General features: G+C 48.0%; 1 protein-coding gene across 5 annotated transcripts in view; it reads left to right on the plus strand.

Moving 5' to 3' along the window:
* Nucleotides 1-257: 257 nt before the first annotated feature.
* NCOA1 (nuclear receptor coactivator 1) overlaps nt 258-27,201 on the plus strand; it is a 155,951-nt gene continuing 129,007 nt past the window's right edge. For all 5 annotated transcript variants that reach the window (XM_052690926.1, XM_052690919.1, XM_052690946.1 and 2 more), the window contains exon 1: nt 258-559. The gene's annotated coding sequence lies outside the window, so the exon portion shown is untranslated. The remainder of the gene's footprint in view (nt 560-27,201) is intronic.

Here is a 27,201-nt window from a genome sequence, read left to right on the forward strand (position 1 = left end):
CCCCCTCCCGCCGCTTTGGCCTCGCGCCGTAGGAGGGGGGGGGGGGGGGGGAGACGATGGCGGCCGGCACCTCCGCTGCCCCACAGCCCGAGCACCGCCGCGCCGCAGCGGGAGGCGGCGGAGAGGGAGGAGTAAGGGGGGAGGAGGGAAGATGGCGGCTGAGAGGAGGAGGAGGAGGAGAAGGAGGAGGAGGGTTGGGGTTAGGCCTCCTCCGACACCGCCCCCTCGTCCTCCGTCCCCGGCTCCGCCCCGTCCCGCCGGGAGGGATCGCGGCGAGCAGAGCCGGAGCCCCGCAGCCGCGCCGCGCCGCCCAGGCAGGGGGCCCCGGGTGCCCGGGAGCCCCGCAGCGGGAACCGGGGCCCCAGCAGCGCCCGCCGCCTCCTCCTCCTCCTCTTCTCATCGCTCATCGCTCGCGGCGGTCTCCCCCCGGGCCGCCCCGCCGCCCGCCTCCGGCCGGGGGAGTCGCTGTCGCCCGTTTGAACGCGGCGGCCCTGAGCCCGCGGAGCCGGGGTGGGGGGGGGGGAACGGAGCGGAGCGGCTGTCAGCCGGGCGGCGGCAGGTGGGTGAGCGCACGGGGGAACGGGGAGGAGGCAAGGCGGGAGGTGGGGGTGTGTCGGGCCCCGGGGGCAGCCCCAGGCCCGCGGGGAGGCGCAGCTGTCACGGCGGGGGCGGGCACGGGGCGGCCCGGGGCTGCCATGGCGGCGGGCGGAGCGAGGTGCCCCTCCGTGTGCGAACCGCGACCCTTCCTCGGGAAGAGGGAGGGAGAACGTGGGGGGGGGGAGAGGGAGAAGATCCGCGGGTCGAGCGCTGCGGGGCCTAAACACCCCCCCCATCCCTTCTCCTTCTTTCTGTTTGAAATCATATTTAAATGTTGAAAGTGGATGGAATAAAGTGAGGAAAAGCAGCGCTCCCTCCCATCCCCGTTTCCCTTTCCCCCCCCCCCCCCACTACTGCGCAGCCCCTCGGAAGCCTGGGGAAGATGGCTGAAGGCTGAGTGTGGGCCTGCCGCCCCCGGGGCTGGTGGCACGGTGACACGGCGCTGGTGGCAGGGTGACGGGGCGGTGGTGACACGGTGACAGCTCTTTGTTTGCATGCTGCACCCCCTCCCACCCTCACCCCCCTCCCCGGTGACCCACCTCCAGCTGCAAGTTGAGCACTGACAGTTGGAGGGGTTGGAAAAGAAGCCGTGTGCTTTCCGATTTGGTCGTTGGAGGAGACATGGCGTGCCCCAAGTTTTGGGTCCTCGCTGTGTTCCGTCTCTCTCCCACGCGTGCAATGAGTGACCCCGCAGCGCCGGTGCTGTGTGTGCGAGGGGGGAGGGGGGGAAACGGGGGACGACTGCCCACTGGCATGTGACATTTAGCGGTAGAAAATCTGTTGCGGAAAAGCCGCTTCCTTCCTTCCGACATCGGCTGTTAGATGTGCCGAAATCCCTCTGTTTCCGAGGTGTGCTCTGACCTTTCAGCAGTAAGAAGTGGGTCACGGCAGTGCGATGCTCCTGCGGTTGTTGTGCGCCCAGCAGAGCGCGGTTTGGAGGCAGGAAGGTGGTGACTCCAGTTGGGTTCTGCTTGCTTCCATTGGAAGTTCGATCAGCCGGTGGTAGGGATTTGGATTTTCACTTCTCAAATATGGCACAGCCAAAAAAAAATAATAATGATAAATAAAAGAGTGACACAGCAAAGTGGATTGTCACTGGAAATTTGGGCTGGTGTGGGTGGTGCCTGCATGTTCTACAGCCCGGCTCAGGGCTCAGCTCTTTGTGTTGCTGGTCGGGGCTAAAAAAATGGTCCTGGTTTGCGTGAGCTGGCAGGATATACGTGTGCCTATAGGAAAATTGCATGTGTGTGTGTGTATGTATGTTACATATGAATGAAAGAGTTACACACCTGGCATGTTCCAGTTGCAAGGTGATAGAATCGTAGTGTGGCTCGGGTTGGAAGGGATTTTACAGCCCCCCAGCCCCAACCTCCATCATGAGCTGGGTGTCTCCACCAGCTTGGGCTGCTCAGGACCCATCTGTGGCCTTGTGCACTTCCAGGGATGGGGCACCCACCCTTCTCTGGGCCGATAAATTTACATGAAGAAGAAAGATGCTCTGTTGACTTCTGTAGAGATGCACCATCCCACTGCAGGTCAGAGGCTGTGCTCTTCTGCCTCGGTAACTATATACACTCTCTAAAGGTCAGCTTGCTCTGGTATAAGTGAAAGTAAAAAGTGTATCTTAGTACGGAACTGTGTAGTGGTGTATAGATAGCTGTATACCCAGGCGTTTTGCTCAGGGATACATTGTAAAGCCACAAAAGGGAGTTAAAGCCACGCATGTGCTGGGCAGCCCAGGAAGTGGCAAAGCCCTTCAGCTCTGTTTCATGAAACGGATGAAAGTTTAAGCTGCCACTTCAAGGGACAAACTGCTCTCAATGGTAGATAATAAACAGTAGTAACTCTGGCAGCACCCTACCTGGCTCACAGCCGACGGGCATGATGAAATGTGAAATCTCAACTTATTTGCTCAAGATGGGTATCTGCTGTTTGGAAGATGTTGCCAAACAATATGGCAGCACAAACGCCCGCTTCCAAAACAAACAGGCGTCCCAGGAGGGGAGCAGGGGGCTGGGGAGGCAGAAGGCCTTTGCATCTTACTCACTTTGCTTGTAGTGCTCATGTTTTCCCCGAGCCTTGCCTTCTGATAATGCTAAGACACATGCTCACAATTGCGTGACTAATTCGTAAAATTAGTCATACACTTCCACTCGGGGTTTATTGGAGTCGTATTGCTGTCATTCTCACGTTGTAAAAGTCCACGTTGGGGAACATGTGCCCTCTGTTGACTTTCTTGAGGTCTCTCTGCGTGGCTCTTGGGTGGGCTGCTTACAAATATTTGATGCCTTCGGGACGGTTAGGCTTAATTGTGCAGGCATATTTCCAACAAACTGATCTGCTGGAGATCAGCACCTCGTTGCTTGATGATCTGAGGGGGGTGATCTGCATGAGCTTGTGCAGGGATTGTCAGAAATGAAGGTGTGAGCGCTGCTGCTATAAATACCCTGTCCCCTGCATAAATAGTTTGCCAGCTGAAAAACAGTATATTTTGTTTAAGGAAACTATTTATATTACAAGTTATTCTTGTTTTGCCTGGTTGACTTTGTGTTTCTTTGAAGCGTGGCTCTTATCTCTTTGATCAAAGAGGAGGAATTAAAACAAAATAGATTTTCAAGTCGGAGTCTTCCTTTAAAGACAGGATTTTCAGCAGGAATGGCATGGAATAGCAGGTAAATATTCTAACCAAGTATTCCTGAAAGGCCAATGTAGTGTGTGATGTACCCAGCAGCATGTGGCCACTGCTTCTCCATACAAACTTTAATTGTAGGCACATGCAAACAAGCGACTTTTAGTGCTTGTTACATGTTTGTATTGCTGCAGCACCTGGCAGTCCCGGTCCTGGTTTGCAGTGGGGTGGGATTAATGGAAAAATGGAGCAAAAGCAGGTTCTGCTTCTAAAAACTTGCAGTTTAAACCAAAGGCAAGAGGTGGAGGAGCTGGACTGTGATGGGGCAGCAGCAGGGCAGCCAGAAGTCCCAGCAGATGGGCTAGAGAGTGTGCATTTGGGCTGAAGTGGGATCCGTGGGGACTGGGAGGGGATCCCTTGTGCCCAAAGTGGGCTGGGGGGTGTTCACTGGGGCCAGAATGGGTTGGGGGAGGGATCCATTGGGGCCAAAGTGGACGGGGGAGGGTCCACATGAATGGCTGTGCTGAAGCTTGGAGGTGCAGCAGCATGCTGCAGGGCTTGTGCGAGTGTGAGAGCAGCCAGGAAGCCTTCACCTCTTCCCCTGGTGCAGCAGGATCTGGAATAGTTTGTTTGCCTATGGCTGCAATAGTAAAAATGAAGGCTGGCTTGTAAACACTTCCAAAGTTTATGCACAGAGCCTTGCTTGTGAATCAGACCTTTTGAGAACAGGTTTGTGACGCTGCTGCAGCATCTCCATGTAGAGGTGACTGTGTGAAATGCTGTGGCTATGGTGTGGGACAAAGCTCAAAGCACTCAAGGGTTTCTGAGCCCTGGTCTGAGTGTAAGGGATGTGTCAGCACCACGCCATTTACCTGCGCTCCTGTCATTTGCAAAGGGGAATCTGCTGAACTGGTTTGGAGGTTCTTGAAGCCTGAACTAATTTACCTGGCTGGGAATGTAGGTTAGAAACTAGGCTTTGCTTGGCTTTGGGCGAAAGCCAACGCGCTCTGCAGGGAAAATGCAGGCTGAATAGCTTCTGTGCTGATAATCCTGCAATATTTGTCCTCCTCTTTCTCCTGCAAGGCAGGTGGGCTCTCAAGTGCTCACCCAATTGACTGGGAAGCAACTCCAGCACATCTCGGTGCAGGGAGCAGCAGGACGTTCCCCTCATGTGCCCTTGGGTGAGCGTGAGGAGGTGCTTTGGGGAAGGGACGTGGCAGTGAGCATCCTCACCTCCAGTCAGATCCCCACCCCACTGCCTAAACGACGTGTATTTGTGCACCAGCGTCTGTAAATCTGCACAAATCTGTTTAAACCTGGTTTATTAGGCTCTGTAAGCTGTCCTGGCAGTCAGGTTTAAACCAGTGTGTCCATGCAGAGATTTGCCTTGATTTAATGGAGCAAGCTGGAGTTGCAGGAAGGTGATCCAGGAAATGAAAGCAGTTTGCTGGCTTGCCTCAGTGAACTCTCCGGTATCCATATTTTGCTCTGAAGATCCATAAATTGTCTGCTTACAGCTGACAAGTGGAAGGGTTCTTGGATGTGTTTGCACTTTTCTAGAGAGGAAAAAAGAATATCCTTATGCACCAGGTTGTGTTTTAAACAAGTGTCCCGGTCAGGGCTGATCCTGCAGCTGGCTTGGGAACACAAATCGTTACAACGTCTGTGCTCAGCTATTTATGTGTATTTTGTGCTTATGTAGAATTATATGGCATGGAATATTCTATGAAGTGAGCTGAGACTTGGGTTTCTTTGGATTCATCTTTTTCTCCCCTTTTTAAGCTTGGTGTCTGAAATTCCAAGGGTCCCTTTATGAATTTTCAGAACAGAAGGACTCCAAAAAATAAAGCAGTGTTGCAGGTAGAGAAAGAAGTAGGCTTGTTTCTTGTATTCCTGTGATGCAGGTATGAGCGAGGGGCTGTTTAAAAGCCAAACAAATCAACAGCTTGCTTACAAACGTGAAGTTCAGCTCTTGGTTGTGAATAGAGAGATACGTGTGCAGTCCCTTGATTTGAAATGGTCTGAGAGTGGGTAAGTGCTGGTAATGTCACACACCTGACATCTGTGTTGTCTCTTGCATTCTGTCTTAGGGAAATAAGGGCCTGGGGAGGGCAAGGAGCTGCCAGCCCACAGCAAAGCAGTGCCCCATCTCAAGGTCTCACGGTGCTGTGCTGTGTTTCAATACAAAAATAAGAGGGGACTGTAATTTTTTTCACTAAAACTCTGCACTGGAGGCTTAAGAATGAAAGCTGACCATTTTTCTCTATTTTCCCTTTCCTGTTAACAAAGCCGGGCTGAATTAAAAAAAAAAAAAATAGAGAAAAGCCCTGAACTTTTCAGACCTTTAAATCAATTAAATTCATGCGTAGAGCGCACGAGGAATCTCGCAGCTCGGAATTCTTCTCTTTCTTCTCCATTCTTGTGAGCTCTGTGCTCACTGCTGCCTGCCCTCTCCTCCCCCCGGAGCCCGCGCTCCGCTCTCCATCTCAGACTTTACATCCAGTTTCATCAACAGACTTCAAAGGTCTCGAAGAAGTTGAGAGATGAGCGTATTACTGGAAGTGCCGCGCAGCGTTTGGCTTTGAAGTTCTTTTAAAAGGAGGGGGAAAAAAAAAAGAAAAAAAAAAGGTCTGACTTAACCTGAAAAGGATTTTGACACGTGCTTGTGAGCGGTTATTTTAAATCGTGCTGGAAAAATTGTGCCTGAAAATAAACAACTGCGTGCTGGGCTGGGAGGCCTTGGGGCTGCTGATCTCTGCGGGGTGAGCTGAGATTTGCAGCACAGCTTTGCAGGATGAGTGCCCCAGGCTGCCTCTGTGTTCTGAGTTGTGCTCAGCACAGGGCTGAAGCCCAGACACGCGTCTTGTGATGGTGGGAGATGCTGTAGTAGGATTTTAGGTGCTCTGGAAATATTTGTAGTAGAAACACTTATGATAGAGTCATAGAATGGTTGGGTTGGAAGGGACCTCAAGGATCACGAAGCTCCAACCCTCCCGCTGCATGCAGGACCACCAACCTCCACATTTCATAGCAGCCCAGGCTGCCCAGGGCCCCATCCAACCTGGCCTTGAACACCTCCAGGGATGGACGGGGCATCCACAGCCTCTCTGGGCAGCTGTTCCAGCACCTCACTACTCTCTCTGTAAAGAACTTCCCCTGACATCCAACCTGAATCTTCCCTCCTTCAACTTAAAGCCATTTCCCCTTGTCCTTCCATTATTTGCCCTTTCAAAGAGTTGAACCCAGTAGGTTGTACTGCATCCTTGTATGACTTGCATGTTCAAACTGAATAGTGAGGAGCTGTGTGCATAATGCTGCAAAGTGCCAAACTGGAGTGTTTCAGAGCTCAACTTACTGCAAAGTTGAGCACGAAGTCCCAGTGTGCACTGGAGTGTAATCAGTGTGAAGCCTCGTTTTCTGTGGTATGAAGAGTTAGACTTTCCTGGAATGGATTTGGTGTGTGAAATCTCTCCAAATGTCATTTGAAGAACGCTGGTGTATGGAAGAAGTGAAGGATCAGGTGAAGCACCCTGTTCTGTGACTCACTGGTTAGGAATAAGGACTGGAACTGGCTTGGCAGCAAGCAGCTCCTCTCTTTTAAATTAAGGTTATGAGAATCCAGCATTTTAGAGCACGCTTTGTGTTTATACTGTTTGCACGCCTTCTTTCCCAATCAGTGTCTTTCCTGTCGTGGTGTCCATGTGTTGTTTTTCCACAGAGGTCATTTTTAAGCATTCTCTGTAAAATACTCACAGGTGAATGTTGTGTGGATGCCCCATCCCTGCAGGCATTCAAGGCCAGGCTGGATGTGGCTCTGGGCAACCTGGTCTGCTGGTTGGAGACCCTGCACACAGCAGGGGGTTGGAATTGGATGATCACTGTGGTCCTTTTCCATGCCATCCTGTGATTCTGTGATATGATTCTGTATGAACCTTCCCTGGGTGTGTGCAGCTGCCTTCTCAGATCCATATTTTGGTGTCATCAGAATGGGTTCTGGGTGGACGTCCCATGAGCACAGCTGGATCCCAGCACCGCTGACAGCTGATGAGTAGTTATGTCCTTAACCTTTAAAGCAGTTTACCCAAACTTGACAGCGTTGGCATCAAGTTCTGTTTTTTGAAGATGCAGTGACGATAATCCCTTTGAAGGCCCAAAATAAATAAAAGAAAAGGCTTTAATGAATTCAGAAATGTCACTGAAAATGGCGCTTGGCTTGGTTTTAGACTTTTGTTGTTGTTGGAAGCAGAAACAATATTGTATATACAAAGCTTGCTGTATGGAAAAAAACAATGGGAAAAAGGTGATTTGATTAGTTTATTTTTCATATTCAGTAAAAGCAAAGGAACTCCCTAAATTGTATTAATTAGATCTGTCATGTGGCACGATGCGATGATTTCATATGGTCCTCTTGTTCTTCTGTGGATGAAATATGTTTAAACAAGTAATATAGCAAAAAAACCCCAACAAACCCACAATACAAAGAACCTCAATTTGCTTTTGCAGACTAGACCCCAAACCTGGCAAGTGTCATTAAATCAAAAAACCATCTAGTTTGTAACACTGCACACCCTGAAGTTAGGAAAAACAGATGCAGCTGTAATTACAGTTTTGTAGCCACACGATGTTTTTCCATAGATGCTCCTCACTGTATGGGTTGGACTGGCAAAGTGGAACGGATTAAGGTTGCACAGATGAGCCTAAATCTCTGACTCTATAAATTTTTAGTGCTTGATTTTGCAACCTGCTTAATTTTCTTCTAATGTTTTTAGATGATAAGCTGCTTTCCACTGTTAATTTCTGATATGAGCGTCGCATGTGCATTGGCTACATATGTAATGCCCCTGCAAGACAAAAATACACGATCCCCTTTTTTACTCCCATTTCTCAGGTGAATAAAACAGAACAGCAGAGATTGAATGATTCGCCCAAAGAGCAGGGTGTTTGTGAGAGGTAAATGACACTTGACAGGTTGTTCTCAAGTACCCAGAACGCTCGGCTGCTCTGCTTGTGGATGTGAATTTATGAAATTGGGTGCAACTTTCCCAGAGCGTGCCAGCAGCCCTCAGGCCTGGCTCCAGCACTCCTGCTGATGGGTCTGGCGGCCCTCGCTCCTTACAGCAGGGATTCCCAAGCTGTGGCATGAGTGTGCTGGTTGGTGGTATGTGGCCTCTTCTCTGGGGTAACAGTGATAGGACAAGAGGTGATGGCCTCAAGTTGTGCCAGGGGAGGTTCAGGTTGGAGATTAGGAAACATTTCTTCTCCAAAAGAGCAGTGATACAGTGGCACAGCTGCCCAGGGAGGTGATGGGGTCACCAAGCATGGAGGTGTTCCAGAAATGTGGGGATGTGGCACTGAGGGACAGTGAGCAGTATTGGTGGTAGGTGGATGGCTGGACTTGGTGATCTAAAAAGTCCAATTTAATCATTCTATGATTCTATAATAATGGGGCATTTGGTGATGTGAAGGTGTTAAATCCAGAGGCAAAGTAGGAGCACGAAAGTATTGTAGGGCCCTTGGTGTAGATGAGCTCCCATTACAGAGCTGTAACGTCAGTGTCTGTGGAGATGGGATGTGTGTTCCTGAGGTGGGGTTGGGGCAGCACCAGGGTCCTTGTTTTGGGGTGTGGATTCTCAAAATCCTAGGGTGGTTTGATTTGGAAGGGACCCTAAATTCCACCCAACCCTGTGCCCAAAGCCCTGTCCAACCTGGCCTTGGGCACTGCCACGGATGGGGCACCCACATTCTCTGGTCAGCAGTGCCTGCACTTCCCTGCCCTCGTTGCGAGCAATTTCTTCCTATCATCTAACCTAAACCCACCTTCTATTAGTTTAAAGCCATCATGCTGTCACCACACCCCCTGACAAAGAGTCCCTGCTGGCCACATAAGGCTACAACGAGGTCTCCCCAGAGTCTGAACACCATTGCTCTCAGCCTGTCCCCATAGGAGGGCTCTCCAACCTCTGAGCGTCTTCATGGCCTCCTGTTCCATCAGGTCCACATCCTTCTTGTGTTGGGGCCTCAGAGCTGAACACCCCTTAGTGTGGGGAGCAAGATGGCTGAATCTGGCAGGGGAAGCTGAGTGTGTGTGTGCACTGCTGAAAAAAAAGCAGAAGCAAACTGCAGCTGCTGGCCTCCCAAACCCATCCACTTTCATTTCCAAATTTTGAGCAGCCCTGCTGGTCCCTGTGCTTGTTGACTCACTGGTAGGTGTGCGTGGTGCTACGTGCGAGCAGAGCCGGATTCCTGCCTTCGGACTCTTGCCACAGAATGTGTGATTACAGAGATACCACGGGCTTCTTGAAAACAGCATTAAATAACTCCTGAAGGCTTTTTAAGGAGGTATTTTAAAAACAAGAAGCGTGCTTGGACTCTTGTATTTCCTTTGGATGCTGGAAAATACCTATGCCGGGTAATTTATACGGCCCGTGTGCAACTGGCAGGCTGGAAATAAACTTTCTGGGGTTTGTAAAAACAGTTTAAACAAATCTGCTTAAACAAGATTGAAGTTTCATTGCAGAGATTTGGAGAGCAAGGGGAAAACGCACAGCACAGCCATCAAAAATTAAAACCACCAAAAAAACAAAGCATACTTGCCTGGAAATATTTTCCTTCTGTAGTGCCCATTGGTTTGCTGCCCAGAGAAACTGATACTGAAAGTGCTGGAGGGTGCTGTAGTTGGGTGTCTTGCAGAATGACCAGCAACACTGCACCACTACATCTGCTCCTTGTGTTGTCTTGCTGCTAATTTGGGCTCCTTCGAGGACTCCTGCTTGCTGAAACCAAGCCCAGGGGCTGCCAGGGCTTTTGCAGAGTGTAAACCATGGGGTAGGAGGGGATTGCCATGTGGCAGCTTGGCACAGGCTTGTCCTACTGAGTTTGGAGCTCTGGCATTTGACTCCGCGTTCAGCTTTTGGGTTAAGTCTTCTAATCCAGTGCAGCTAGATGACTTCAATTTGTTTGCAAAGAGATTCCTTCTGATGGGCCTCCCAGAGTGTGAGGCATGGGAAACCACCGCTACTCAAAGACAGAGGAGCTGAGTTTGCTTCAAGCTGTTTAAATGCCATCAGTTCGGAGATAAGCGCGTATTTTACATCCTGATCAGTGAGTTATAATGAGATTTAGAGCACTAAATGAGTTCTCGGCTAACCCACAGAATGATGCATGTGGCTCAGCACAGAGCTATTGTTCTCATCAGCCCTCGCTGGTGCAATAACACAGGGAATTGTGATATGCTGCAGCCTGGATTTAATCAGCAAGTAGCTTCCACCTTCAGGAGATGACTTAAGTAGATAGAAGGCGTTTCTCAACGTTGGCAAAAATTTCTGCGTAAGGAAAGTAGTCCCAGCAATGAAAAAGGGCAATCTGGAGCTTCAGCCACGTGAGCAGGCTGTAGGATTAAGTGTTCTCTGTTGTGACGGGTGGAAGTCATGTCTCCCAAGTGCTGTTCTGTTTCTCCATTAGAAGGAGATAAGAACCTGTACAGGGAAGGGTTGTGCTGGCCAGCAGAGGCATGGCAGGACGGGTCCTGTGGGAAGAAGATGGTTTGTACAGGAACACCGCTCGGAGCCCAGCTGTTGGGTGCTGCAATGGATACCTCTGCTGTTTGGATTCCAACCCAAATGTGCCTGCAGTCAAGGCTTTGAATTCTTCATCGTATTTTTGCAGAGGTTCCTGGAATGGCCCAAGTGCTCTTCAGCTCTCAGGCCGCGTTCCACTGGTTCCTGGCCTTCTTACAAGTAGGTCCTGAGGGCAATATGTGATGGAGGTGGGATGAAACAGAACTGCAGCCAGGGGAGGCACAGTGATGCTTTCCAAGGGGGTAGTGGATCTCTTTAGTAGAAAGGCCTGGAATTAGTATATGCTTGTCAGCCTCAACTCTTCCTACCCTACCTGTTCCACAGCAGATTGTCAGCATGGGAGATGGTCTTTTTCCTCCTCTGCAACCCATTGTGTTTCCAGAAATGGCTTCTTCCCCTCCTCCTCCCCCCCCCCCAGCACTGAAACCCAGCTTTGTTTATTCCAGCCTCATTTCCTACTTGCTGTGTAAGGCTACCACGTCTTCAGTTCAAGGTCCCTGTAAACATCATGAATAGTCTTATGTCTGCGAGCTGTTTGAATACATCACAAGTTTTGTATACCTGGCCATTTTGAACCTCCTCCTCATTAAAAAAGAATTAAAAACCTCTGAAATGACCCATTAGAATTCTCAGATGGGAGAAAATTAGCATGGGGGGAGTCTCAGAGATGTGGCAGTCCAATGCACAGACATGGATTTGCTAAAGAACCACAGCTAGGTGGGTGGAAATCATGGAATATTGCTGTCTACAGAACAATTCATTCTCGTTTGTTTCTCTTCTCTTTTTGTCTCCCAGCTGGATAGAGCTCAGACCTAATTTTTAGTACCTATTTCAGCCATTTACGCTGTGCAATGGTAAAAGGATCATTAGAACATGATCTGCTAAGTCAGTGCAGGAGAGTTTGCGTTGAGCTGCTTGTGTTCCCACTGAGGATGCGCTGCCACATTTTGTGTCTCATTGGTCTGGGGTGGCTCGAAACCTTTTGGCCTATGAAGCGATTCACTTGTTAGTTTTTGATAGAAGAGTCACAGAGGACAAGTGTCTGGCTCCCTGTATCAAGGATTAATTAGCCGATTGCAAAGCGCTTTGAGCGTAAGTCTTAACACCAAGTCCTCTTTAAAGGGAGAAGAGCTGGAGCTGCCTCTCCTCCTGCCCTCGCCAACCAAGACTTGGACAGGTGACTTCTCACAGTGAGTGCATCCTCCTGAAGGGTTTCCTTCCACCCAAGGACTGCAGTTCTCCCTGAAAATCCAACACTTCTTAGAGAAAAGGAGAAAGCCTTTATAAAGTAGCGTGGTACTCTTGCTTTGGAATCACACCTACTCCTGCTGTGCTTCTGAGATAGACTTGAAAAGGCATCTCTGCTTGCATTATTGGTTAACCCAAATAAACGTTTAGGAAGTAATAGCAGTAATTAGTATTTATAATGAGGTAGTAACATGCAACCTGAATTAGCCCAAGCTCCTATTGTGCCTGAAACGAAAACAGCTGCTTAGGGAGGGACAGCGGTGACTCAAGTGCGTTTGTCACTTCTCCAGTCTAAATCCACTGTCACTGATACTCAGGACACTCTTTTAGTCCTGTCAGCGTAATATTTAATAATACACCCTGTCTGCTTTTTCCTTACCTCGATCCCCGTTGGGTTGAGATAGCCAAACTGTGCTCACAGCTGCCTTTACATTCAAATAGTCCTTGTTGCGAGGAGCGGCGTGCATAGAAATGTCACGTAAGAACATCTGGGCTGTGGTCTTGCTTACTGCTAAAATGCTTGGGATGAAGGGTTCCAGACTGAAATTATATCAGCAGTTTTCATAGGCATGAAGTGTTGGGATAAATATTTGAGTTAACTATCTTGTGTATACTTGCAGTTAAAAAAAAAAAGAAATAGGAAAAATCAACACTCCTAAAATGAAGGGTTTTTTGTTTTTGTTTTAAAGAAAGATGACAGAAAACCCCTTTTTTCTCTAATACATTTTTTTTACACTCTTCTGTTTCAGTTCAGGTTGCACTCTGCTGTTTGTTAGTGCAGCTAAAGTTTGGATAGAGGTCTTTGTAGAGCCATAGAGAGACGGTTCTTATGCAGCCATGACGGTGTACCAGAAGCTTGGAGGATATAATATTTCAGTATTCAGCCCTTTGTTATGAAAATGGCTTTGGGCAGGCTGTCTGCGTTCCACAGTGGACCCTTGGCAATGTCAGTTGTGCCACATCACTGTAAAATATGGCTTTTGTGCTGGTGTTTTTATGGGATGCATTCAGTTACTGCTTAGCCACTTCTTTAATGCGTGCTGCGTAAGTAGCGTGGAGTACTTTAACAGTCAACTTGAGCATTATTAACTATTTTTGATGTAAGCCTAATTTATTGAAGCTGATGCTGTCTGTTAACCATCCATCCGCTGTCCCAGATGAGTCATTTGTGTTCACTGCACAGAGCTCGGAGCGTTCAAGAACATATGTAAAAAACCATTGCCTAAATAACATTGCTGCCTTTGCAGACATCCCCTCCTGGGTACCCAGAACACAGCGGTGCAGTTCTGCATTGGTTGTGCTGCAGCAGGGCACCCAACAGAGCCAGGACAGCGTGGAGCTTGAGCACTGCTGCACAACTGCTCTGTTGTGTCTTTTGTCCAAACCAACTTTGGAGGCAGAAGATTCACCCGTCACGTCTAAAAGTATATATATTTTTTTCTTTAAAAGCCAAATTCATGAGGGAAGATGGTAGGATGGATGTGTTTAATCCATTTAAGTCTGGTTGTTTCCTAAGAATTGGAAGTCAGGCTGTCTGCACAAGTGAGATGATGACTGAGCTGTGCTGGGCTTCTTATCGCAGAACGGTTCTCCTGTTCCAAAGGAAGAGAGTTTTTCCTGATTTACTGAACTGGCCTCGCTTGAGATCCTAGAGGATGTTTATCATAGAATCAAAGAAAGGCCTGGGTTGCAAAGGCCCACAGCGCTCATCCAGTTCCAACCCCCTGCTGTGTGCAGGTCACCAACCAGCAGCCCAGGCTGCCCAGAGCCACATCCAGCCTGGCCTTGAATGCCTGCAGGGATGGGGCATCCACAGCCTCCTTGGGCAACCTGTGCCAGTGCCTCACCACCCTCTGGGGGAAAAACTTCCTCCTAACATCCAACCTAACCCTCCCTTGTCTCACTTTATGGCAGTGCTGGAAACAGATCCAAGATTTTACTCTCAAAGTGGGGCTTCCTGGGCAGCACCATCTGCACCTGCTAATCCCAAATCATGACTGAGTAGCAAAATTTCCTGGCTTTTTTGTAACAGTTCCTCCAGAAAGTGGATACTTACATATACTGAAAACTCTCTCCTGCTCAGTGAGTTGTGTGTATCTCATAATGATACTTTGAGAAAAGAAATACTGTAATTTTGACTTCGGCTCTCTGCTTTTATTGTTGAGGCTGCACCTGAAGAAACGCCTTTTTTAATGAAAGAAACCAGTGTTTATTTTCCTCGGCATGCTGGCATGGTCCCTGGTGTTGATGGGGAGTTCTAGTTTCTAATGAAGCTATTGAGCTGCTGCCAGTAATTAGCTTCTTTTTAAAATCTGGTTTTGCATTTGAATATCACTTTCTGGAGAATTGCAGGGGAAGAGGGGCTGCTGGCCTGAAACGTATAGAACATGACTTGCCATTGGGCTGTGTAAGCTGGCTCTTGGTGCAGCTCAGCTTAAATTCACTGGTCACTTAGCTGACCTCGAGATGCAGCAAGCATACCCAGGTGTCCCATTTATAGGTTTTTTTTTGCTTTAATGGATGACTGCTGCTTAACAAGCAGAGCTCGGTGTCCAGGGCTTGTCCTACAGTAAAACAGACCATCACAGTCCCCATCTCAGGGCCTTATTGTATCCTTGGCACTATGTGTTGAGGAAATAAGCAGTGTGGGATGGGATGCTCCCTCCTGCCAACCCAGAAGACCTGGGTTTGGATTGTGGCATCACACAGCAGTTCCCAAAGGAATGACTGCTGTGTGCCGTGCAGTTGGATGGGCTGCTCCGTTGCTTCCCATGGTTTGTCAGTGCTGGTGTAAATGCCTTCATAAAACCCTCGTGTAATCCTCTTAGTCAAGCTAAAAATATGCAGGGCTTTATTTTTGTGTTTATGAAGATTTTATCCTGGGCAAGGTTGTGTTTGCTTCCAGTAGATGCACGTGGTATCCATCTGTTTGGATTTTGTTATTGTTTTGGCAACATTTGTGTAGGGTATTATGCCCTATCAAGATCTCTGGAATCGACTGTAATTCCTGCTTGAAATGGTTTAAATGACGTTTCTGCTCCAAATTTAATGGCTGTGCATACATTATATAAAGGCTGCTAGAATGTATTTCATGTTTGGTATCTTGCTGAGATCGTGGCCCTGATGGTTTAGACTGGGGGATGGCGCTGAGCTCAGTGTGCAGCCAACAGGTTGGGGAATCTCAATCTGAAAGCAATGGGAAAGCTTCCCAATGGACTACAAAAGATGTCAGCACCTGTCCCTATGTGTTCCCACGCTGATGAAGCCATGACTTGAGTTTTTGGGGTCTAGTGCAATAGAAGCTTCAGTTGTTGTGTCTGATGTGTGTGGGGTTCCTTGTTTCCTGTACACCTTGATCTTAGCCCTTCACTTGGCATGATGTGGCAGTGCTGCTGCTTATAGCCTCTGTGTGAGATGGTGAGGAACCTGCTCTACAAATTGGGATAGGCACATACCAAAAACTGAACAGGACTGTATCAGAAAGCTTTCTTTTTTTTTTTTTTTTGAGTCTTTATCACAGATGGTGTTTTCAGTGGCACGAGTCGCTTTGAGTTTTGTCCATTTCCCCTTATCGCAGCACACGCATTTCCAGGAGAATATTTGTTTTTACTGATTTCTCTTAATACAGAAAGAAAATTCCAACTCTTTGTATCTCAAGGACATTTCCAAGATAGAAAGCTGTGATAAGCTTTCCATCAGAAAAACCTTACGGCTGAGAGTCCCTGAAGCCAAAATATGTAGGAGGTGGGTTTAGGGGTGCAGCTTCAGTTCTGAGAGCTCAGCTGGTTGGGCTTCATCACATCTGTGCACTTCTTGTGTTTCTTAAGGAATTACATCATGTCAGAAAGGGGGCTGCAGTGGGTTACTGGAAGGCAGATTTTTAATATCCATCATCCTTCTCTAAGGCCAGTTTGGATGAGGCCCTGGGCAACCTGATGTAGTGGTTGGCAGCCCTGCCCACAGCTGGAGGTTGGAATGAGGTGATCTTTGAGGCCCCATCCAACCCAAGGCATTCTGTGAATCTCATCTTTCAGTGGGAGGTGGGGGGCCGACAAGCAGTATCAGAATTAATTACTGGCATTGGTTGAAGTGTTGGGGTTTGAGTGTGGCCACATGGAACAGGTTTGTTTGCAGTCGGTCAAAGTCTATGTTCTGATTTTGTCAGAGAATGAGGGGGGCTTGATGAGAAAGGAAAAGGTCAGAAAACTTAGGATAGTCTCAAATATAGCTTTCCATATCCATTCTTCATATAGGTTTTGTAAAACTGAATACAGTGAGTCTCCAGAAGCTGATTCAGGTGTTTCAACTTACTCTCATGCGTTGGAATCTCTCACGTAAGTGCTATGAATTTCTCAGCCTGCCGGATGCAGGCTTGGACCCGGTGAGCAGAGCTTCTCACCCTGGCTTTTGAGGTGGCTGTGCTGGGCTGGGAGCACCCAGAAAAGAATCCCCTCCAGCTCCCCTTCCATTTTATGCCAGCAAGCTCATCTGAGCAGCTGAGGATCACAGATTACATCTAAATGAAGTGTTGGCTGTGCTGGTTTGAATCAGAATCATAGAATGGCCCGGGTTCGAAGGGATCTCGAGGATCATGAATCTCCAACCCCCCCTGCCACATGCAGGGACACCAACCTCCCCATTTCATACTAGACCAGGCTGCCCAGGTTTGCTTGCAGTCTTTCCAAAAGGAGAACAAAGTAGCTCATTCCAAGGCCACGTGCACAGCTCTGTGCTGTGGCTGCATCTCTCTCCCACAACTGGTGAGATCTGTTTGCACATGAGCACGCTTTCACCTTGCAGCTGGCCACACGGAGCCAGCAGCACCTGCACGCAGCTGTCCTGACTCAACAGCTTTCTGCTTCTCCTGCAGGATCGTCTCTTTCCCCTGAAGGAGAGGTGGTGGAGTGATGCACAAGCTGGATGAGCACTGTGGGCATTAACTAGGTGCTCTGTACTCAATTAGCGTTCTCGTTTTCTTGCTTGCTCTTAAGAAAACAAATTCACTTGCTGAGGTGACAGACTAAAGGACTGCTTTTCAGGGTCTGAAGAAATGGGTTGACTTTTTTTTTTTATCAAAGAGTAATTAAAATGAGTTTCAAGTGCTCTCTCAGCTTAATTTTGAGCACTTAAATGTTTGTTGAGGATTGATTTATTAAAAAAAAAAAATATATATATATATATATATATATATAGCAGGGATATACTTACAAATGCAATGAAGACTCTGAATTTAGGCAATTTTTCCTCTTCTGAAACTAAGATGAACTTGTTAGCTCCAGCTGATGTTTGTGTGGTTTAACCTCAGCCCGAGGCAGTTGGTTTTCTGTTCCTTTTCCTTTTGGACTCTCTTTGCTTGTAATGCTCTTAATGCTATAACCAAGGTTTCTGGGCAGCCAACATTTAATGTAAGATAACCAATTCCTTACTTAGAAGTGAGGCACTGGCACAGGTTCCCCAGAGGTATGGTGAATGCCCCAGCCCTGCAAACAGCCAAGGTCAGGCTGGATGGGCTCTGATCACTGATGGAGCTGTGGGTGTCCCTGTTTGCTGCAGGGAGTGGGACAGATGGCCTTTAAGGGTCCCTTCCAACTCAAACGGTTCAATAATTCCATGCTCCTGACCCTGTGTTTTTGCACAAGCTGCCCTGTTGCTAACTACACTGTAGGAATAGGATAAAGAATGGTCTCAGAGACTCATTGGAGCAGATTATTTTGGCTTCCCTTGCACTGCTGCTCTTCAGTGTTCTCCTCACAACTTGGGAAGTCCTCGCTTAGCTGAAGCCCCATTGGAAGCTGAAGGTTGTTAGAATGTTGGGCACGATGGTTCCCAGCTATGAGTAGTGCCTGTTGCTCTTGTCTAGCTGTAAAACCTTGTAGCAAGAGCCAGTGGGTGAAAAGGAGACCAAAATTTGGGCAGCATGACCGCGTGGTTCCGGCTCCAGCATGCAGGTTTTGTAACTGCCATGTCAGGAATGCTTCTTATCTATACTCTGTCTGCAGCCACATGCAAATTCTATTTCTTTAAAATGATTTAGAAAAAAAGCACACCAAAAACCATTGCAGTACAGCTACAGGCTGTTAGATTTGGTCCCCAGTACAATCTCAGCACAGGAGCACAATGTACTGATAAGCTCAGAAACTTCTGCAAGCAATGCTAAACGGTTTGAGAAGACTTCTGCAAAGCTCAGAAGTGTTTTCTTTTTGAAAAGATAGCTGTCAGTTTAGGTTGATAAATACCTAAACTCAGTCTTTATTGCACATAAGCAGGAAAGAATCTGCAGTGGGATCTGGCAGTCTTGGAATACTTTGCTAAGCACCTCGGCTGCAGCAGGAATTGCTGAGTGCATGGGCTTGGTGGCTCGTGTTGTTTGCAGATGCTGTCCAGGGACCTGTGCCCTGTTCTTCCAGCTGTTCTCATTGTGGCATCGTGGTAAAGAAACCTCGGAGGTCCTGCATTGCCTTACTGTGCTCTGCTATAGTGGATTTGGGTGCAGGTTGTTTCTTTTGGTCTAGACCCATTCATTTTTTAAATAACGTTTCACAGGCATTATATATATTTATATGGTAGAACCATGTAATGATGTGGGTTGGAAGGGACCTTTAAGATCATGTAGTTCCAACCCTCTGCTACAGGCAGGGACACCTCCCTCTGGACGAGGTTGCTCAAACCCATATATGTGTGTATACATATACACATATATATGTTAGTAAATAGCTAAATGCTGGTAGGCCTCTGTAATTAGGACCATTAACACAAGAAGTAAACAGCTGCGCAAACATTTTAACATTGATCCTTGTTTATTCTGCAGTTTTGGCTGCATTCTTTTGACATTAATAATACTAAAAGAAACCCAAAACCAACCATAGAGCCCTTTTTCATGCAGTGGGGACCCAGAGCTCCCTTCACATGCCCATGGGCAGGTGCTGTTTCAACAAAGCATCTCACCCCTAGAATCTACTGCTGAAGGAGCACGTTGCTCAGGGTGCCCCCAGAGCCACTGTAGGTCACAGAGGAGTAGTTTAGTAAAGGATGCTGCCTTGATTATTTTTGCTCTTTTGTGTGGCGAGGAAGCAAAGGATGAAGCAAAGCGATGTGCATTATTATATTTGGAAATCCTAATTGCTCATCATGGGTGATGTTAAGCAGAGGGAGCGAGCAGAGCTTGGTCTCTCATGGTGGGCACTGGGTTAACAGTGATACCGATTGGAAGTGTCTTTGGCAGCCTGCTGCAGCCTCGCTTATGGTGTTAGGGAATGCAGAGAGTTCTATTTCACTTCCCTTTCTGTAAGGCTGTGTAACAAGGCTAAATTATTGTGTGGCAGGTTTTAGTGAATTAGCTCCAAGGAAAAGCTTTGCTTCGTTACAGCAGGGCCTGAATACATCTTACCACGCCTTTAGCAAATTGCATTCCTCTCCAGGTTCTTTTTCTTTGTAGCATCAAATCGTGCTCATTTTTCTAGAAGCTGTTTGTACACTTCCTTTTTAAGGTTTTACTTATTCAGGCGTTTCAGTGCCTTGGTTAATAGTGATGTTACAGGGTCGTCTTGAATGAAACCAGTCTGCTTTTAAACACATAGGAAGGGCTGCGGGGAGAGGAGCGCGTGCGGCTCCGACCGCGTTGTTTTTCAGCCTGCAATAGTTTCTTCTGACTTCACCCAGAGACTGCAGCGGTGATGTCAGCCAGGATCCAGCGTATGTTCTGTCTGTCAACTCGGTGATGGATTGCGCTGAGCCTTGCCAGAGTCATAAACTGCCTGGAGATTGTAGTCAGTCGGTGGTGGAATCTCGCAGAGAGGGAGCCAAAACCTGAGAAGTTCAGGAGAAGCCTCTTGAGGAGTAATCTGAGGCTGAAACCTTCCTGCTGCCGTGAGATGTTCTGTGAGGTCCCATCCCTGGATACCAGGAGGGCGAAACTACTTATTCACAGCGTCATCATGGGGGCATCGCTGCCACTTCCAGTCCACGTGCTTTCAACATGTTGGCTCAACAGGTTTGCGTAATGATAGGGTTTGGGCCATTGTAACTATAACACCATAGAGTTATTTCTTTAGAAAAAGAGAGAGAGATTGCAAAAAGGAAAAACAAACACGGTGCCACCAGTGAATAGGGTTTGTTTGTTTTCGATAGGACAAGGGGGAATGGTTTTAAACTAAGAAATGGGAGGTTTAGGTTGGTTGTAGGAGGAAGCTTTTCCTCCAGAGGGTGGTGAGGCACTGGCACAGGTTGCCCAAGGAGGCTGTGGATGCCCCATCCCTGCAGGCATTCAAGGCCAGGCTGGATGTGGCTCTGGGCAGCCTGGGCTGCTGGTTGGTGACCTGCACACAGCAGGGGGTTGGAACTGGATGAGCATTGTGGGCCTTTGCAACCCAGGCCATTCTGTGATTCTGTGATTTTTAATCAGTGTTAAGACATCATCAAATAAACTTTGATTTATATGGAGCTGCATTGGGTGTGAGGACTGCTTGGAGTCCAAAACTTGCCCCATGAGTTTGGAGTTCAGACATTTGATGCAGTGAGCGAGGCGCTAAAGCCAGGAATATTTTTACAGCCTAAAATGAAATGCTGTGCAGAAGGTGCCTGCTAATTGTCAGAGCCTGTGTGTGCGAGCAGCAAGTGGAAAAGTGGAGCATAACTGCTCGCATTGCCTGTGAGGTGCTGGGTGGAGAGGAGTTAAGCGGTCAGACCTGATGGGAGTGAGAGCATCAGGGTGTGAAGAATGGGGTATGGGGTGGTGGGAGCAGAGAGGGTGGTCTCAGATGGGATAAGCGAGTCAGTGGATTCAGGAAGCTGCAGTTCTACCCACCGAGGTGCATCGTGAGGAGCTGCTGCAGGTAAGGGGGAAATGTGTGGGGATGCTGGAGGATGGAGAAGAGACCTAACAGAAAAAGCACAGAGAAATGCTCCCTGACTGAGGCAACTGAAGCTGTTAGGCACTGCGTGAGATGTTACTTGCAGGTGGAGGGTGGGTTTTTAAAGAAGTTAAATTAATGGCAGCCTTCCATCATCAGGGTAAGATTCACGTGGGGAGCAGCCAGCCTGTCCCTTAGCCTGTGTGCTTTGGATTTTTGGGATTGACGGTCCCCAAAAACGGAACATTTTTAGGTTGTTTCAGATCTTAGCCAAAATTCTGGTAGGAAGCACCATGAATTTTAGTTGCGAAAGAACTTGACAAATGCATTTGTCAAAACTTGTTTTAAAGCTAAATAAATTCTGGTGTCTCAAGTGGTGTTTCTAAAATAGTAAGTCTGGCATTAAGCCATAGGAGGTGTGAACTGTACAGAAACGAATACAATGGGAAAATAAGACAGGGAATGCTAGGACTGTTAAGAGCAATTAGCAGCTTTTTAGTAGTGAGGAATTTAAAAGTAACAATTCTGGCTATTTGCCTGCAAGATTTTGTGGATTGGGAGCAAAACAAACCAGCCGTCACTGAATAGCCCTTAAACACACAAATCTTCATGTCTAAATTTATAGTGTGTATAAAGTACAAGTTTCCTAACAGGCAATTTTATCAGCAGCGGAGGCTTCATTGCCTCATTTAACAAAGCACTTGTGAACAGACTATGGGAACAACCCTGCTTTTGTAGTGAGATGAGCTCATAGAGATGTTCCCTCTCACATCTGCTTGTGAGTTATGTTTTCTGACAGATAAAGAGTGTATATACATGTTTTATCTATTTGTCTGTCTTATCTATCCAGAGATCCATCTGTACAGAGATCCACCCCCCCATCTCTGTGGAGAACCATCTGTATAGAGATCTGTCCTATAGATCCATCATATAGAGATGCACTCCTGTATAGGATGAACCCCCCCCATCTCTCTAGAGATCCATCTCTAGAGATCCAGCACCCTAAAGATCCATCCCCCCATCTCTGTAGAGATTTCTCTGTTTAGATATCCATCCCTCCCATCTCTGTGGAGATCTGTCTGAATAGAGATTCATCTTAGAGAGATGGATGCCTGTAAAGGATGGACTCCCTATCTCTTTAGAGATCCATCCCCCTATATCTGTAGAGATCCATCCTATACAGATGGACCCTTCTATAGGATGGACCCCCCCATCTCTCTAGACATCACTTCTGTAGCGATCCATCCTCTCATATCTATAGAGATCCATCTGTAAAGAGACCCATCCTGTAGAGATGGACCCCTGTATAGGATGGACTCTCCATCTCTATAGGGATCCATCCAGCCATCTCTGTAGAGATCCATCTGTCTGCATATGAAGCTTTAACGAATGGGGAATGCCAAACCAAAAGAACTGCTCCAAAATCGTCCTGTCTTGCTGTCCAGAACTAACCATCTTAGACCATCCTGATGAAAGCCCTGCTGAGCCCTTTCTTCAGCTGTCAGCATGCAAAACGCTCTTGTTCTCATTAGAAGAAAACACCCCAAATGATAATCTTATCTCCAGCCAATATATACGTCCCAAAGAGGAAACTGGGATTTAATTCTGCACAGTCAACTTCCTGCAGTGCCCAAAGCCGTGGAGCAGCAGCCACAGCCTAACCCACTTCTTTTCAGCATGTTTGTGCTGAGCACACAAAAGGTGGCCCTGCTGTTTTCTTGCTTGCAGAATAGAGATGAGATGCACAGAAAAATGAGCAGCCAGCAAGATCTTGAAAAATGAGGAACTGGAAGGCGGCACGGGGAAGAAATTCAGATGGTCTGAGTGCTTTTAATTATTACCCCCATTGAAATCTCTCTGCGGCATTTCCTTTGGCTGATTCAGCGCTCCCAAAAAGTTGCCCTGAATTAGAGCTGGGGGCTGCAAAGTGTGCCCGTGTGGGATTTTGGATCAGGACCAGAACTGCAACTCACTGCTGCCATATGGGAGCACCCCACTATTGAAATTATCAAACAGCTTTACAAAAGCACTTAGACGTTGAAGCTTTCCTACTCAAATCCCAAGCACTTGCAGTCCACAGGCTGTGAGGGGGGTTGGAATGCTGTAATCATTGCTAATAAAATGATAGAGTTGTAATATTGCAGTGCTGCTGCTTCATTAGAAGAGAAGGAGGCTTAGATCCCAAGCTGTCTTGTTGCAAGTCCCTTTCAAAACAGAATGGAATAAAGTTGTGTGCAGGAGTCTCAATCAAAGGGATTCATATTTCAAAAGGAAGATACCCTGTAAATAGGCAGGGAAATCAATCATTTTGTGAGATAAATACACAACATCATTATTGGACCAAAATGAATGCTCAAAGCAAGGCAAAAAGAGTTAAAAAGAGGCAGGATAGATTTGCAGAAGGTCATGGAACCTCAACAAACTTGTTTAACCTCTGTGCGAAAATAAGGAAAACAGGGTAAGAGCCTAGAAATAATTGGCTTTAATGTTCAGGAGGCTTTAGACGGTAACCCAAGTCGTTGTTACACTGGTGTGATATGGTCGGCTGGTTTAAAAAAGCCCTTTTTGGAGGGATCTGGATGACTGATAATAAGCAGCGAGAGTGGAAACTGTGAGCGGTGCCACACTCTCGACACAAAAGGAGGAATTAAGAAGAGAGAAGTTTCAAGAGCCTGGAATGGGAGGTTGTAGCCAAAAGAGCTCTGTCACAAAACCTCCCTTGAGCGCAGAAGGCTTTCAGTGCATAAATCAGTGCTGAGAAATCCCTGCGGAGCTGAGTCCTGGTCTGGCACCAAAAAAATAAAGGGAAGAGGGTAAATATCTGTCCCTGATCATCTGCAAGTAACTCCTTGGCACCGAGATTTTTCCTGCCTTATGGCAGGTATCAGGCACCCCGACCTTTGGGAAGAGCAGCCTGTCCCTGTTGGAGAGCCCCCTAGTGTGGGAAGCTACTGGTGCTGCCATGGGGATGGCATCTGTGGGGGGCTTGAGCAGCCTGTTTTCTGATCTTCTGGAAACTGTACTGCTTGAGGGGTGAGTGAGAGCTGACAAGCCCCTGACGAGGCCCCATCTCTGGAGGCATTCAGGACCAGGTTGGATGTGGCCTTGGGCAGCCTGATCTGGTGGGGGCAAGCCTGCCTGCGACGGGGTGGGGGGGTCTTTAAGGTTCTTCCCAACCCAGGCCATTCTATGAAGATGGTCAAAAAGACCATTTGCTGAGCTATTGCTGCCCCTGTTTGTAGGGGTCTGGCACCTGCTTGCAGTGCCAGCTGGGCAGAGAGGCTGTAGGCATGGGAGGGTCCAGTCAGTAATTAGAGCATGGAGCAGCAGGTGGATGCTTCTGTAGGCACACAGAACCATGGTGGAGCCTGGCATGTGGCTCTTGCTGCATCCACACCTCTGTTTAAAAGCAGTGACCCACTTTATGGAATGCGTGGTGTTGCCGCTGCTCTTCAGGATTCCGTGCTTTCCTCCCTGCTCCTGTGCTGGGGATCCATTAGATGACCCACGGATAATGACCCAGCACTGGTACGTGCACTTTGCCCAGGGAGTTCACAAGCTCATCACACCCATGCGAAGCTTATAGAATTTATTCTAGCTTTCTTAATGCCAGCGACGAATGTTTAATTGCTTGGTGTTTTCGGTTGCCCGTGTGGGTCTGCAGCACGCGGTCGAGCCTTTAAAGTATGGTTTCTAAATAGCAAATCCCTTGGGGAAATGCCTGTTTGCTGTGCTCAGAGCAGAGCCTTGGTTTATGGAGCACGGGAGCCTCGTGCCTCTTGTAAATACGCAGAGATGCTTACTAAGCTGCTGCCTGCTTGTCTGCATAACAAAGACGGGAGTTATGCAGTGGGTGTAGAAAAAGGGTGGGACGCGCACTTTAACCTATTAGGCTTGCTAAATCTGGGGAAAGGGGCTTGTGCTGGATTTATCAGGGCAGCTATCTGCGTGCTGGGTTCATCTCCATGGGTGCAATGCCGAACGTTTTACTGGAGGGCTTGAGCACACGGCGTCAGAGAAAAATGAGATTTGATGGATGGAGCACTCGCTGGGTAAGGAATTGGCTGGGTGGTTGCACTCGGAGAGTTGTGGTCAACGGCTCAGTGTCCAAGTGGAGACTGGTGATGAGAGGCATTCTTCAGGGATCAGTGCTGGGACCAGTGCTGTTCAGCTTCTTTTGGTGACATGGACAGTGAGATCGAGTGCACCCTCAGCAAGTTTGCAGATGATGCCAAGCTGTGTAGTGTGGTTGACATGTTAGAGGGAAGGGGTGCCATCCAGAGGGACCTGGGCAGGCTGGAGAGGTGGGCTCAGGTCGACCTCATGGAATTCAAAAGGCCAAGTACAAGGTCCTGTGCCTGGGTCAGTGCAATCCCAAGCACAAATGCAGTCCAGGCACAGAATGGCTTGAGAGCAGCCCTGAGGAGAAGGATTTGGGGCTGTCAGTTGATGAAAGACTCAACATGAGATGGCAATGTGCGCTTGCAGCCCACAAGGCCAACCATATCCTGGGTTGCATCAAGAGAAGTGCGACCAGCAGGGTGGGGGAGTTGATTCTGTCTCTCTGCTCTTATGAGACCCCACCTGGAGTACAGTGTCTAGATGTGGGACCCCCAGCACAGGGAGGACGTGGAGCTGTTGGAGCAGGTCCAGAGGAGGGCCACGAAGATGATCAGAGGGCTGGAGCACCTCCCCTACGGGAACAGGCTGAGAGAGCTGGGGCTGTGCGATGGGGAGAAGAGAAGGCTCTGAGGAGACCTTATGGCAGCCTTCCAGTACCTGAAGGGCCTACAGGAAAGCTGTAAGGAAAGGAGGGACTTTTTGTAGGGGCAGGTAGCGACAGGACAAGGGAAAATGGCTTTAATCTGGAAGAGGGCAGATTCAGACTGGATATCAGGAAGAAATTCTTTACTGTGAGGGTGGTGAGACACTGAACAGGTTGGCCTGTGAGGCTGTGGATGCCCCTGCATGGATGCACTGAATGCCAGGCTGGATGGGGCTGCGAGCAACCTGGGCTAGAGGGAGGTGTCCCTGCCTACAGCAAGGGGTGGAACTGGATGATCTTAAAGGACCCAAACCATTCTGTGATCACTTCCAACAGGTAGGGTTTGGTGGTTTGCAGGGGGGCGAATCCCAAACTATTGAAGGGTTTTGGGTTCTCACCCATTCGCATTTTGGTTTGGAAGACATTACTTTCTCAATTTTTAGTTATTTTTTTGAAGCACCAAGTACCAGCGAGCCTATAAAAACACTGCCATCTTGACAGGGCATTCTTATGTGGACAGCTGTAGGCCCTGATAGGGACCACTAGTGTGCAGTTGGTGGCTAGTTGTATAGCAAAAGGCACTGCTGGCACGATCTCTTTTTGGTAATGCTGCAGATCTCAGGTTTGTGCCTTTACCTTCTGATGCATAGACAGCACGTGTTGTTTTTTGGTTTTTTTTGCAGCACAAGTGGTTGTGTCAGCCTTTCACCCACAACTGCTAACTTTCCCCTAAGTTATTTTTCAGCCATCCCTGATGTTGTGCCTCTGTGTGAGTAATTGTATAGAGGTGAAGCCCGGGCAGAACAAATTTATTGTTGCAGATTATGGGAAATTAAATCAAGGCGAACTGCGGAGCCTAGGCTTCAGAAATTAAAATCTCCAGTTGCTGACTCAATTAGAACGTAATTACTTGAGGTCCTGGCAGGAAAGAGCCAGTTTGTTTTGTCGAGCAATAGCGAGCTGAGAAGTCCTCTGTGAGCAGCTCTGGGTGCGTGATTTCCGTGCAGGATCCCTTTGGATGCTCAGTGGGGCTCCCAAAGCACAGGCTGTCCTGTCTGACCTGCTGAGCCACTTTCTTCTGCTTGCAGCCTTGGGGCTACGCTTGGCGTTTTTTTAAGTGGATTTGTTCAATGATTTTCGAGATAGAAATCCATATTGCAGTGTCCTGGAGCCTGCTGCAGTTTCGCTGCTGCCTTTCCCTCTAAAGATCCTTTTTCTTTGCTAAGTTGCCAGCAATAAGCTCACTTCTGTTTTGTGTTAACGCATGAGATCTCTTTTTTAGGAGAACAAGGTTTTAACTATTTTATTAACTGGTAACACAACCCATGCTGGCTTTCAATAAGAAGAAACAAAAGCAAAATTACCGGTTAAAGAGAGTAAAGCACCAAAAAAGAGTAGTGCATAAATGTGTTTAATACACCCGGTGCAGTAATGAAATATTCTAATTGCAGTCCCTGTTCCAGAGCGCGAGCTGTGTTGACATTTAACTCCCAGGTGACTTCCCAGTGCAGGCAGCTAAGGGGGAAAAAAAAATAG

This window comes from Tympanuchus pallidicinctus, unplaced genomic scaffold, assembly GCF_026119805.1.
Source record: "Tympanuchus pallidicinctus isolate F22 unplaced genomic scaffold, pur_lepc_1.0 scaffold1, whole genome shotgun sequence".
Lineage (NCBI taxonomy): Eukaryota > Metazoa > Chordata > Aves > Galliformes > Phasianidae > Tympanuchus > Tympanuchus pallidicinctus.